The sequence below is a fragment of the Eucyclogobius newberryi genome, unplaced genomic scaffold (assembly GCF_026437365.1).
Source record: "Eucyclogobius newberryi isolate DKJ021-1_F unplaced genomic scaffold, fEucNew1.0.hap1 SCAF_20, whole genome shotgun sequence".
Taxonomy (NCBI): Eukaryota; Metazoa; Chordata; class Actinopteri; order Gobiiformes; family Gobiidae; genus Eucyclogobius; species Eucyclogobius newberryi.
Genome location: NW_027315835.1, coordinates 21,399,845 through 21,410,114, shown reverse-complemented (window position 1 = coordinate 21,410,114; position 10,270 = coordinate 21,399,845).

The window sequence follows — 10,270 nt, the reverse complement described above, 5'->3', positions numbered from 1 at the left end:
CACGTGACTTTCTCTGACTCCTTTGGATCATCCAAATGGTCACTGGCAAACTTATGATGGGCCTAGACATGTGCTGACTTAAGCAGGGGCACTTTCCATGCTATATGGAGGATGTGGAACTGGGGGAAAGCCAAACTGCCAGCGCAAATGATGGTGCAGTTTTACATGGCCATCACTGAGTCCATCCTCACCTCCATCACTGTGTTGTACCCTGGAGCCACAGCCAGGGACAAACAGAGACTACAGCGCATTGTGCGCTCTGCTGAGAAGGTGATGGCTGCAGACTTCCATCTCTGTAGGACCTGTACATCTCCAGGACTTGGGGAAGACCAGGTTGCATCACAGACTTCTCACCCTACCTTTCTCACCCTAGGCATGGACTATTTGAGCCACGCCTCTCAGGCAGGAGGCTACGGTCCAGCCGGACCAGAACCTCCCATCACAAGAACAAATTAGTTCCCTCTGACGTTGGACTCATGAAGACCTGTCTCTTTAACAATCATTTTATCAACAACCATTGCACTGATCACTCATGTAACTGCATATTTTTGTGTATGTTCTTATTTTATTAGTGCATTTTATTTGTTTTTAACGCATGCCTTATTTGATTAATAAGATGATTGATGTCTTACTTTTATTACTGTTCATTGTTGTATGTTGCACCTTCACACCAACGCAAGTTCCTAGTCTGCGAATTTTGTTCACTGACAATGGCAATAAACCTTATTGTGGTCCCACTTCCTCCCATGTAGTTCTGGGCTGATTCTTCACCTTTCTTATCATTACTGATACCCCACAAGGTGAGATCTTGCATGGAGCCCCAGTCCGATTTCTACCACATTGTTCCAACAGTTGATCTTTTGTCACCAAGCTGCTTGACAATTTCCCCATAGCCCTTTCCAGCCTTGTGGAGGTCTACAATTTTGTCTCTGGTGTCCATGGTAGTAGTTGGAGACTGATTGTAGGGTGTTGTTTTTGTGGTGGTTGGCAGCCAACTGAGAAGGTCCATTTACCGCCACCTACTATACTTGTACATCTTCAAAGTATGTGTTTACGCTATACCGTATTAAAAACAAACAAAAAAAGAGAAAGAGAGACTGATTGTAGGATGGACAAGAGTCTTTGTGCAGCTAACAAGCTCAAACAGGTGCTAATTGTGATTCATAAATGGAGTAGAGGTGGACTTTTTGAAGTGCAGTCTAACAGGTCTTTGAGAGTCAGAATTCTTGCTGATTAGCAGGTGTTCAAATATGTATTTGCAGCAATTTGCCAGGATTCTGTTTGTGGACTTCAGCTCTGAATGCAACACCATCCTCCCTGCTCAGCTCCAGGATAAGCTCTCCAAGCTCAACGTGCCTGACTCCACCTGCAGGTGGATCACTGACTTCCTGACGGAACGGAGGCAGTGCGTGCGTCTCAGAAACTCGAACACTCAGCACAGGAAATCCACAGGAATGTGTACTTTCTCCTCTGCTCTTTTCCCTGTACACAAACTGCTGCACCTCCAGCCACGACTCTGTAAAACTAATTAAGTTTGCGGACGACATCACCCTCATCGGGCTCATCTTGGACGGAGATGAGTCTGCCTACAGGAGGAAGGTGGACCGGCTGGTGTCCTGGTGCAGCGGTAACAACCTGGAGTTCAACGTCCAGAAAACAGTGGAGATGATCGTGGACTTCAGGAAACTAAAAGCCCCCCAGCCCCCCCTCACCATCTCAGACTCCCCCATCTCCACTGTGGACTCCCTCCGCTTTCTCGGCACCACCATCACCCGGGACCTCAAATGGGAGCTCACCATCAGGTCCCTCACCAGGAAGGCCCAGCAGAGGAAATACTTCCTGCGGCAGCTAAGGAAATCCAATCTGATAGCGGAGATGATGGTGCAGTTCTACACGGCCATCATTGAGTCCATCCTCACCTCCTCCATCACCATATGGTACGCTGGAGCCACAGCCAGGGACAAACAGAGACTACAGCGCATTATGCACGCTGCTGAGAAGGTGATCGGCCGCGAACTTCCATCTCTGCAGGACCTGTACGTTTCCAGGGCTCTGGGACGTGCAGGTCACAGCCGACCCTTCTCACCCTGGACATGGACTATTTGAGCCACTCCCCTCAGGCAGGAGGCTAAGGTCCATCCGAACCAGTACCTCCAGCCACAAGAACAGTTTCTTTCCCTCTGCCGTTGAACTCATGAACACTACCTAAGCACCTTGCACTCACTGCACTGTCACTTCTTATTGCACTACATAACTTTATGTTTTATTATGTACATATCATGCCATTTTGTATTCATTGTTCAATGTTTTGTTGTTTGTGTTGCACCGAATCACCAGGACAAGTTCCTATGTTTGTGAATTTTGTTCATTGACAAATGGCAATAAACCTTTTCTGATTCTGATTCATGAACATACAAATGAGATGTATGTCGTATTGCTAGAAGCCATTGCACTGTGTAATGCATGGACGTATTCTGTACAGTTGCCATGACAATGATGTCACCAATCACCAACATTCCGCCATTCTAAGAGAAAATTGACGACGGATCCCGAAAAAACAACAAGTCAGAGGGATACTGAAAGTATTGGTATCCCTCGGTAAGAAGTAGTTCATTTTGAGTGACTATGTAATGTATTACTTAAAGAGACCATTGTGCCATCAGTATGTATAGTAACCCCAAATTTTGATCAAACGTGACCGGAAACACTTTAATGAGCAGGCATTTGCCTAGCTAAAGACATAGATATGGCTTGGCAATTTTTTTTACCAACTCCAAAGCTTAATAAGCGTGCTCCCTTGCAAGTTTAGGGTAAAAGGACCAAACAACCCATGTTTTGTATCCAGGGTGACTGGATACTTTTTCACCAATTGGGGAACAAATGTACCTCCACTATAAATAAACCCAAGGCAAGAAATTATCCTAGGAAGTGGAACTTAGAACGTAGTAAAACAATGATTCCGCGCCCGCCAAAAATCTTTCTAGCTTTTTGAACAAGGGGGGTCAAATGTTGATAAATCAAAAATATTGAGTTGCTTTAATGAACATTTTGTATCTGCTGCTTTGCTTTTTTATTCTTCATTGCCTTATCAATCAGGAACAAAATAAAATGCGGGTTCTGAGATCCCCTTTGGAGGCAAGATAACCAGATAATCAGTTGTTAAAAGGTGCCGATCCAAGTGAAGTTAACAACTACAGGCCTATTTCTAAACTTTGTGTCTCAGCAAAGATTCTTGAATTTCAGTCCGGTTTGAGAAAGAAACATAGTGCCAGCTGCTCTTAAGGTTCGAGATGATTTCTTGCAAGCTCTGGATTTTAGAAAATATTGTGTTTCCCTTTTCATTGGCTTATCTAAGGCCTTTGACACTGTAGATCCTCAGCTTTTAGTTGGAATCCTGAAATACGGCATTTCTGGCTAGGCCTTAAACTGGTTTACCAAATACTTACATTGTTCACAATGTGGGAAATTAGCTTCCCCTTCTTTTTTGAGAATGACTAATGGGGTACCCCAGGGTTCCATTTTAGGACCAATTTTGTTCATTTATGTAATTGATCTTTGCGCTGAACTGTTTGATGTCATGTACCATTTATATGCCGATGATGCAGTACTTTACTGTTGTAAAAAAAACAAAAAGCCATGATCTTCTCTCATTTGCGTGTGGTGCAGGATGATGAGGTCAATATGGTTTGAGTTTTATGAGAATCAATAGAACTCAAGTGTAAAAACCGTCATAGCCATTTCAGCGCACAAACTGCCCAAGTCATTTTTCTGTCTTCTACAAAATTGCTATATGTTTTAACTCTACATACTTGCTCACAACTCTACATGATCAAATTAAAAATTATATTCAAAGCGTTAAAAGAAAAAAGTGTTTACATTTTTCTGAAAACCTTCATAGACTTCTTCTTCAGTTCTTCCGACTGAACTGAAGAAACTACTTGTTTAAATGTCTTCACTCTTCAAACCTTTGCCTAGTAGTTGACAGAATAACATTTTCTGTTGCTATGGAACCAACCTGGACGACTGAGGAACTCCACAGACATTTTAAGTAATTATGCTAATATATGCTATTATGCACTGACACGTGACTTGAACAAACATTTTGCTGCTAACAAATATGAAACATAATAGATAAGTACAGAGCAGAAGATTTTGCAGACGAGGTGAGGTTTAACTGGATGAAAATGTTACATACTGAATACTGTAGTTATGGCTTTGCCAAAAATTACATTCACCCAGAGCCCATGAAACCATTTCCCAGTGTGTCTTCCAAAATGGCTTCCACAAAATCCAAGATTGCACGAGCTGTGAACTCATTCAGCTGCCCACACACATTTAAACTAATCAACTACTGCCTCTTGAAAATTACACTTAATAGTGTGTATTACATTTAAGAGACTTGGGCCACTACTTAACCACTACTTTACCCCATAAACATACAGATTAATCCATTACCAAACCTGTTGAAATAGTCTATATAATGGCAGCTATAAATCTTTTTTTCCCCGCATTGACTTTAAAGTATACCATATGCTTTTGCTGTTAGTCTTGTATCTGGAGTCAGACAGCATACCTGCCAATACGTCGCTTTATAAAGTACACATTTTTCCTATAACCTAAAACTAGCCTTTATTAACTTTAAATTATCAGGCAAAGTACATTTTAAATGTCTGTGCAACAGTTAGTAGAGGTCCCATTTGAGCCACCAGACTGGTTTAAATTAGACCTCTGTAGCTTTGGCAATAATTTGACTCCTAAAATAACAGCGGCTACTGTGTTTTTCAGGAGACTGAGTCTAAAAAAAGTAGCCTGAGGAAATCTACAGGTGCTGTCTTATACTGGGTTAAATTATGCTTCCACGAGGTATGACTTTAGAGTGAAAAGTGAAATCCCAAATGTCTTGTTTTCCACCGGGCTGCTTCCTGATTGGACATTGGTGTTCTGTGTGGGTGTGAGGTTAGACGTTTGCACCAGTGTGTGCGTGTGCCTGTGTGTGTGTGTGTGTGTTTGCGTGCGTTTGTGTGTGTGTGTGTGTATGTGTGTGTGTGTGTGTGTGTGTGTGTGCGAGTGCGTGTGCCTGTGTGTGTGTGTGTGTGTTTGCGTGCGTTTGTGTGTGTGTGTGTGTGTGTACATATCTGCCAGGTAATACTCTGATTGCACTGATTAGTCGCTGTGGTTACCGGGAAAATACAAGAACATGACACAAAGGATGCATGCAGCAGTCAAAATATGACATTACAGTAGTGGCTCTAATGGTGTTTTATAAAGGTTGATATCTGAGTGCTACATTACCGCCACCTACTATACTTTTTTACCATTAGACCATAGACATGAAGATTTGTGTCATAAAGGTGCATTATGTAACTTTTCAAACCACCTTTTTGTCTCCATGAAGATGTAAATGCTTTGCCTTTTGTTCATCAGTATGGCATTCAACATATCTTGCATTTGTACCCATTATGGAAATTGTGTTTAAATGTCATAAAGGTCATTTTGTTTGTTTTCCAGTGAAACTCATGGATGGTATTGTGTCTCATGGCTTTTTGGGTCAGTGAAATCAATCTCAGATGTGCCAATTATTTTAATGAGTTAACCCTGTGCGAATTAGTTTGCATGGTAGGTCCAATTAAAGGATAAACTACTTTAAATTTCCAAGACCTCAATTTCCAAGCAATATGGGAAAGAAAAAAGATCTCTCTAGTGCTGGAAAGCGTGAAATAGTTGATTGGACAAGGTATGAAAATCTTAGATATTTCACAAAAACTTAAGCATGATCATTGTACTTTAAACAGATTTGTAGCTGATTCAGAGCACATACAGATTTTACCACATAAAGGCACAATGAGGAAGGTTTCTGCCAGACAAATACATTGGATTTAGAGAGTAGCAGCTAAAATACCATTACAAAGTTGCAAATAGTTATTTGAAGCGATGCCTCTGGAGTCTCGCGAACATCAAGTTGTAGGATCCTCCAGAGGCTTGCAGTCATGCATAAACCTTCTATTCGGCCACCCTTAACCAATGCTCACAAGCAGAAACGGCTCCAGTGGGCCCAGAAATACATGAAGACTAAGGTTCAAACAGTCTTGTTCACTGATAAGTGCTGTGCAATCCTGGACAGTCCAGATGGATGGAGTGGTGGATGGTTGGTGGATGACCACCGTGTCCCAACAAGGCTGTTACGTCAGCAAGGAGGAGGCGGAGTCATGTTTGCCCAGGAATCATGGAGCGAGCTTCACAGCAAGGTCCTAGGATTGACTCCCGATGGGGACTTTTTGTTTGGAGTTTGCAAGTTCTACCTGTATCTGCGTAGTAGTCTGGTTTCCCCTACCACTACAAACATGTACAATAGGCTCCTCCCTTCAGTAATAACACCAGCCTGCCCAGGCTACAACCTGGTACAAACATCTTTCCTGATAAAGTGAATGTATATTGTGAATTTCCCCTGTCTGAATTAAATAAAAGTAACTAATTAACTATCTAACTAACTATTCAATTACATGGGCTTTTATTGTTCAAAAATTAGATCACGCAAACTTGCATGGATCAGCCGTTATAAAACTCTGTCTAAGATGATGATGATCACGGAGCAATGTTATAACAGGGATAAAAGCCAATTAACGTTGATATGTCCCCTTTAAGACTACACCCACACATATATTTACCTGTCCCAGTTGTTGACACATTACATTAACTTACAATAACCACTAGTCTGCCAAACCTCATTCAAGTCTAGAGTTTTTGTTATGGCTTCCAGCTTTTTGATTCACACAAAAGGGACCCACCCATTTTCAACCACACACATTGGGTTTCTTAGTTCTTAAACTAACATTACAGTGATTTACGGCACATTAATTTTCCCCAAGCACAGTTTGTGACCTCATGAGATCCTGCTCGAACAAAACTGTTTCTGCATATTTGGCTACTTGTCCCATGTTCTTATAACATGAGGTTGAAAAGTATAAACATGATGCTTTGGGATTTGAAATGCTAACAATCTCTTTGGAAATCCCCACAATTTCTGGTGTTGTTATAGAAACGTCAGTCATTTTGTTCTACACGGCTACCCTAAACTTTGGCATTGGTGCATTGATAGAACTGTGTGTGCGACGTTGATTAGCTTCCTGGTGGGAAAGTTAAGCATGGTATGTTTCAGAGTAGCTCATGTCGGGCTTTGGCTGTGGGTGGAGAGTAGTTTGTTTGCACTGTGTCCATGTTTCCGTGAATTTTGACACAGCAGGAAGCGTGGAGGGGAGACGGGACAATGGGCTATTGTTAGGCCACACGTTATGTTCAAGCAAAGCTCAAACAGGAAAAAGCATTACGATGGACACATGCTTGGACACTCTGACTAACTCACGTCCACTCATAGATCTTAAAGGAAGATGTGACAGTGTTTAGAAAGCTCTCAAAAAGTAACAACATATAGTGCAGCAAATCAGCGCGCCAGTCCAGACAAATTGTGATGTGTTGTATTGCATCTGGATTAGAAGATGAGTTCAAATCAACACTGCACTAAAATGTCAGTCATTTTTTTGCCGAGCCCAAATGTTGTAGCCTAATTCATTAATCTTGTAGCTTGATTCACTTCAGTTTACCATAATGTAGCTTTTTTGGGCTGCATATACCTTTTTAGATGCAACCCCTTACCACACAGGTGTCCAAACCTTTTTTCATCAAGTACACAGATGTACAGGATATATTTTATTTTGTATCTTGATGCCTGTCTTTATTTTGTTTCTTCATACATTTCGCCCTCTGAACAGTTTGAGTGGGATTAGTTCAATTCAGTTTATTTATTTAAAGAGCGTCCCATGCAGGTCTCAAGCTGTCTAAATGTGGGCCATTAACATGTGGGCCATTTAATCAACAGTCTCATTGCAGTATTATGATTGAGTTGGGCCATAGCCCTCAAATACTAGGCTTATTTGAAGCTGTTATCTATATTGTGTATTTTAAAGAAGCAGTGGTTCTCAAACAGTGGGAGAGGGTCCACAAATGGGCCACAGAGAGTAGGCTATGAGCGCAAGGTATATCAGAAACCTCAGCAGATCTTGAGCTGGGGTGCAAGGGGCCAGCACCATTGGGGAGCTCGCTTCTAGTTTTTCTTAGACACCTTCCCAAAATAAATGTCCAGTTTCTTCATATACGTAAAAATATCGGGTCTCCCCAGGTGAACGCTCAATAAAAATGTATTATTTCCACGGGTATGACCGTAGCCAGACAAACACGCCTGCACTAAGCCGCCATTATCCCGAAACCCGCTAACAATTAACTGGTCTTTTTTCCTGCTGCCAGGACTACGCTCTAAAGATAGCCATTTATTGTGTCCATGGCGAGAGTTTTGAGGCCCAAGTACATAGTGCTAAGAATTGCGAGGGATGGCAATGTCCAAAACAGTCAGCAGTGCCTTGCTAATTTCAGTCCAATATTCACAGTCAGTCCCAAAACAAGGTATAGTGGTTTGCCTCCTGTCACCACAGTTTCTGCAGCAGTTGGCGTTTCCTTAACAGGCAACTTGAAATGATGATTAGTAATTATTGTTATTAGTAATTATATTAATCTGTATACATGGGTTTCAGCTTCTTGTTTTATACAACATTTTGAGGACTTTTCCCCATTTGGTTTTAAATTGTCCATCGCTACGGCAACAGTCCTATTCTCATCTCATCATTCTGAAAGCCATGGATAGTATTTTTGAGTTGAGGGGTGCACTCGCCAACTTTACAACTAAAATAACTTCTCGCTTCTCTGGCCATATGTTTTGGTCATTGCGCACTGGTGTATTGTTCTCCAATTTCTTTATTTTAGCTTTAAGAACACATATTTTAAAATGACCCTGAATACATATCTGCTTCAAGAAAAATAAAGTCAACTATAATGTGTTTCATTTTCTTTGCAGGAACGAGCTCAACATACTGCACTGACCGCCAACCACATGTCGACGCCTGAGCTGGTAAAGCATGCACGTATGAAGATGAATGTAGTATCAGCCTTAGCCAAGCCATACTGATCACCATCTATTCTACACAATCCAGAGTACAGAGAGCACGGATGGGGGGAAAATAAGCAGAGCAAGAAGGCCTCACTATTGAAACATGACATTCCCCATAGAGCTGCGTTTCTTTAAATGTCCATCTCAACCTTGAGTCTGGGCATTCCTGACCCCAGCCGTGTCACGTCTCAGGTCAAACCAGTCAGATGATCAATGGACCCACACACGCGCTGTCAAAAGCAACAGAAAGACGTGGCTATTTACAGAGTCGGAGGTATGTGAATCTGGAGGTGAGATTATGGCGCTTGCATAGACACATAGAGTTTGTTTGCTCAGTCTGTCTATTCAAATGCATTGATAGAAGAGTGACTGGGCCGTATGGAATGCGACTGTGGGACTTATGTCTTGTTAGGGTTTATATGAAAAGAGCAAACGTGTAAGATCAAGTATTAAACAGCAAAAGTAAATTGTATTCTGTCAACTGAAAAAACATTTTCAATTGTGATGATGTTTTGCTACTCATCCAAATAGCACTTTCAGTTCCCCTAACAGAGAACTAACGGTAGTTACTGCCTTATATGTGTCATACTAACTACACTGCTCCAGCGGACAGCTCACACAGATCAGACTTAACCAACGACAGATATTCCTGACAGTAGACAATTTGTGTTAGTCTCTGTGTAATTGGCTCCTTTTCTTTTGCAACGGAACATAACTGGACGACTTAACGATTACCCAGACATCAAGTATTAAAAGTCACCTATGTAGAGGTGGGTAACAAAATAGTGCTCCAATAAATTACTCAAGTAAGAGTTAAAAAAAAGTATTTGGGGAAGCTATTTGGGAAGCTTAAGTAAGAGTAACTGTCTGGAAGTAACATCAGATTTGTAATTTGAAATTCATGAAGTGATGTCAAAAACATCAAATAATGCACAAAACCTGCTGTTTTCAAAGGATCAACACAAAGCGGTGCAAAACACAAATATTCAAATCATTTTATTATGTCAATATAAACCTTTCGTTACTTGTAGATTCGCTCACAATGGGAAGAGGAACCATCACTTCAGTTACTTCAATAAAAGTTATAATTTTTGGAAAATGTTACTCAAGTACAGCCGGGTCGCCTCACCACAAATATGATTTTTTTCTTGACTCAGTTGCATCAGATTTAATTTCATGTCATTTCAATACAGACATACAGATGAAAACACATTCAGTCCTGCAGTAAAGGACAGAAAGCAAGAACACTTCAAGAGCAGACAACCACAGACATCA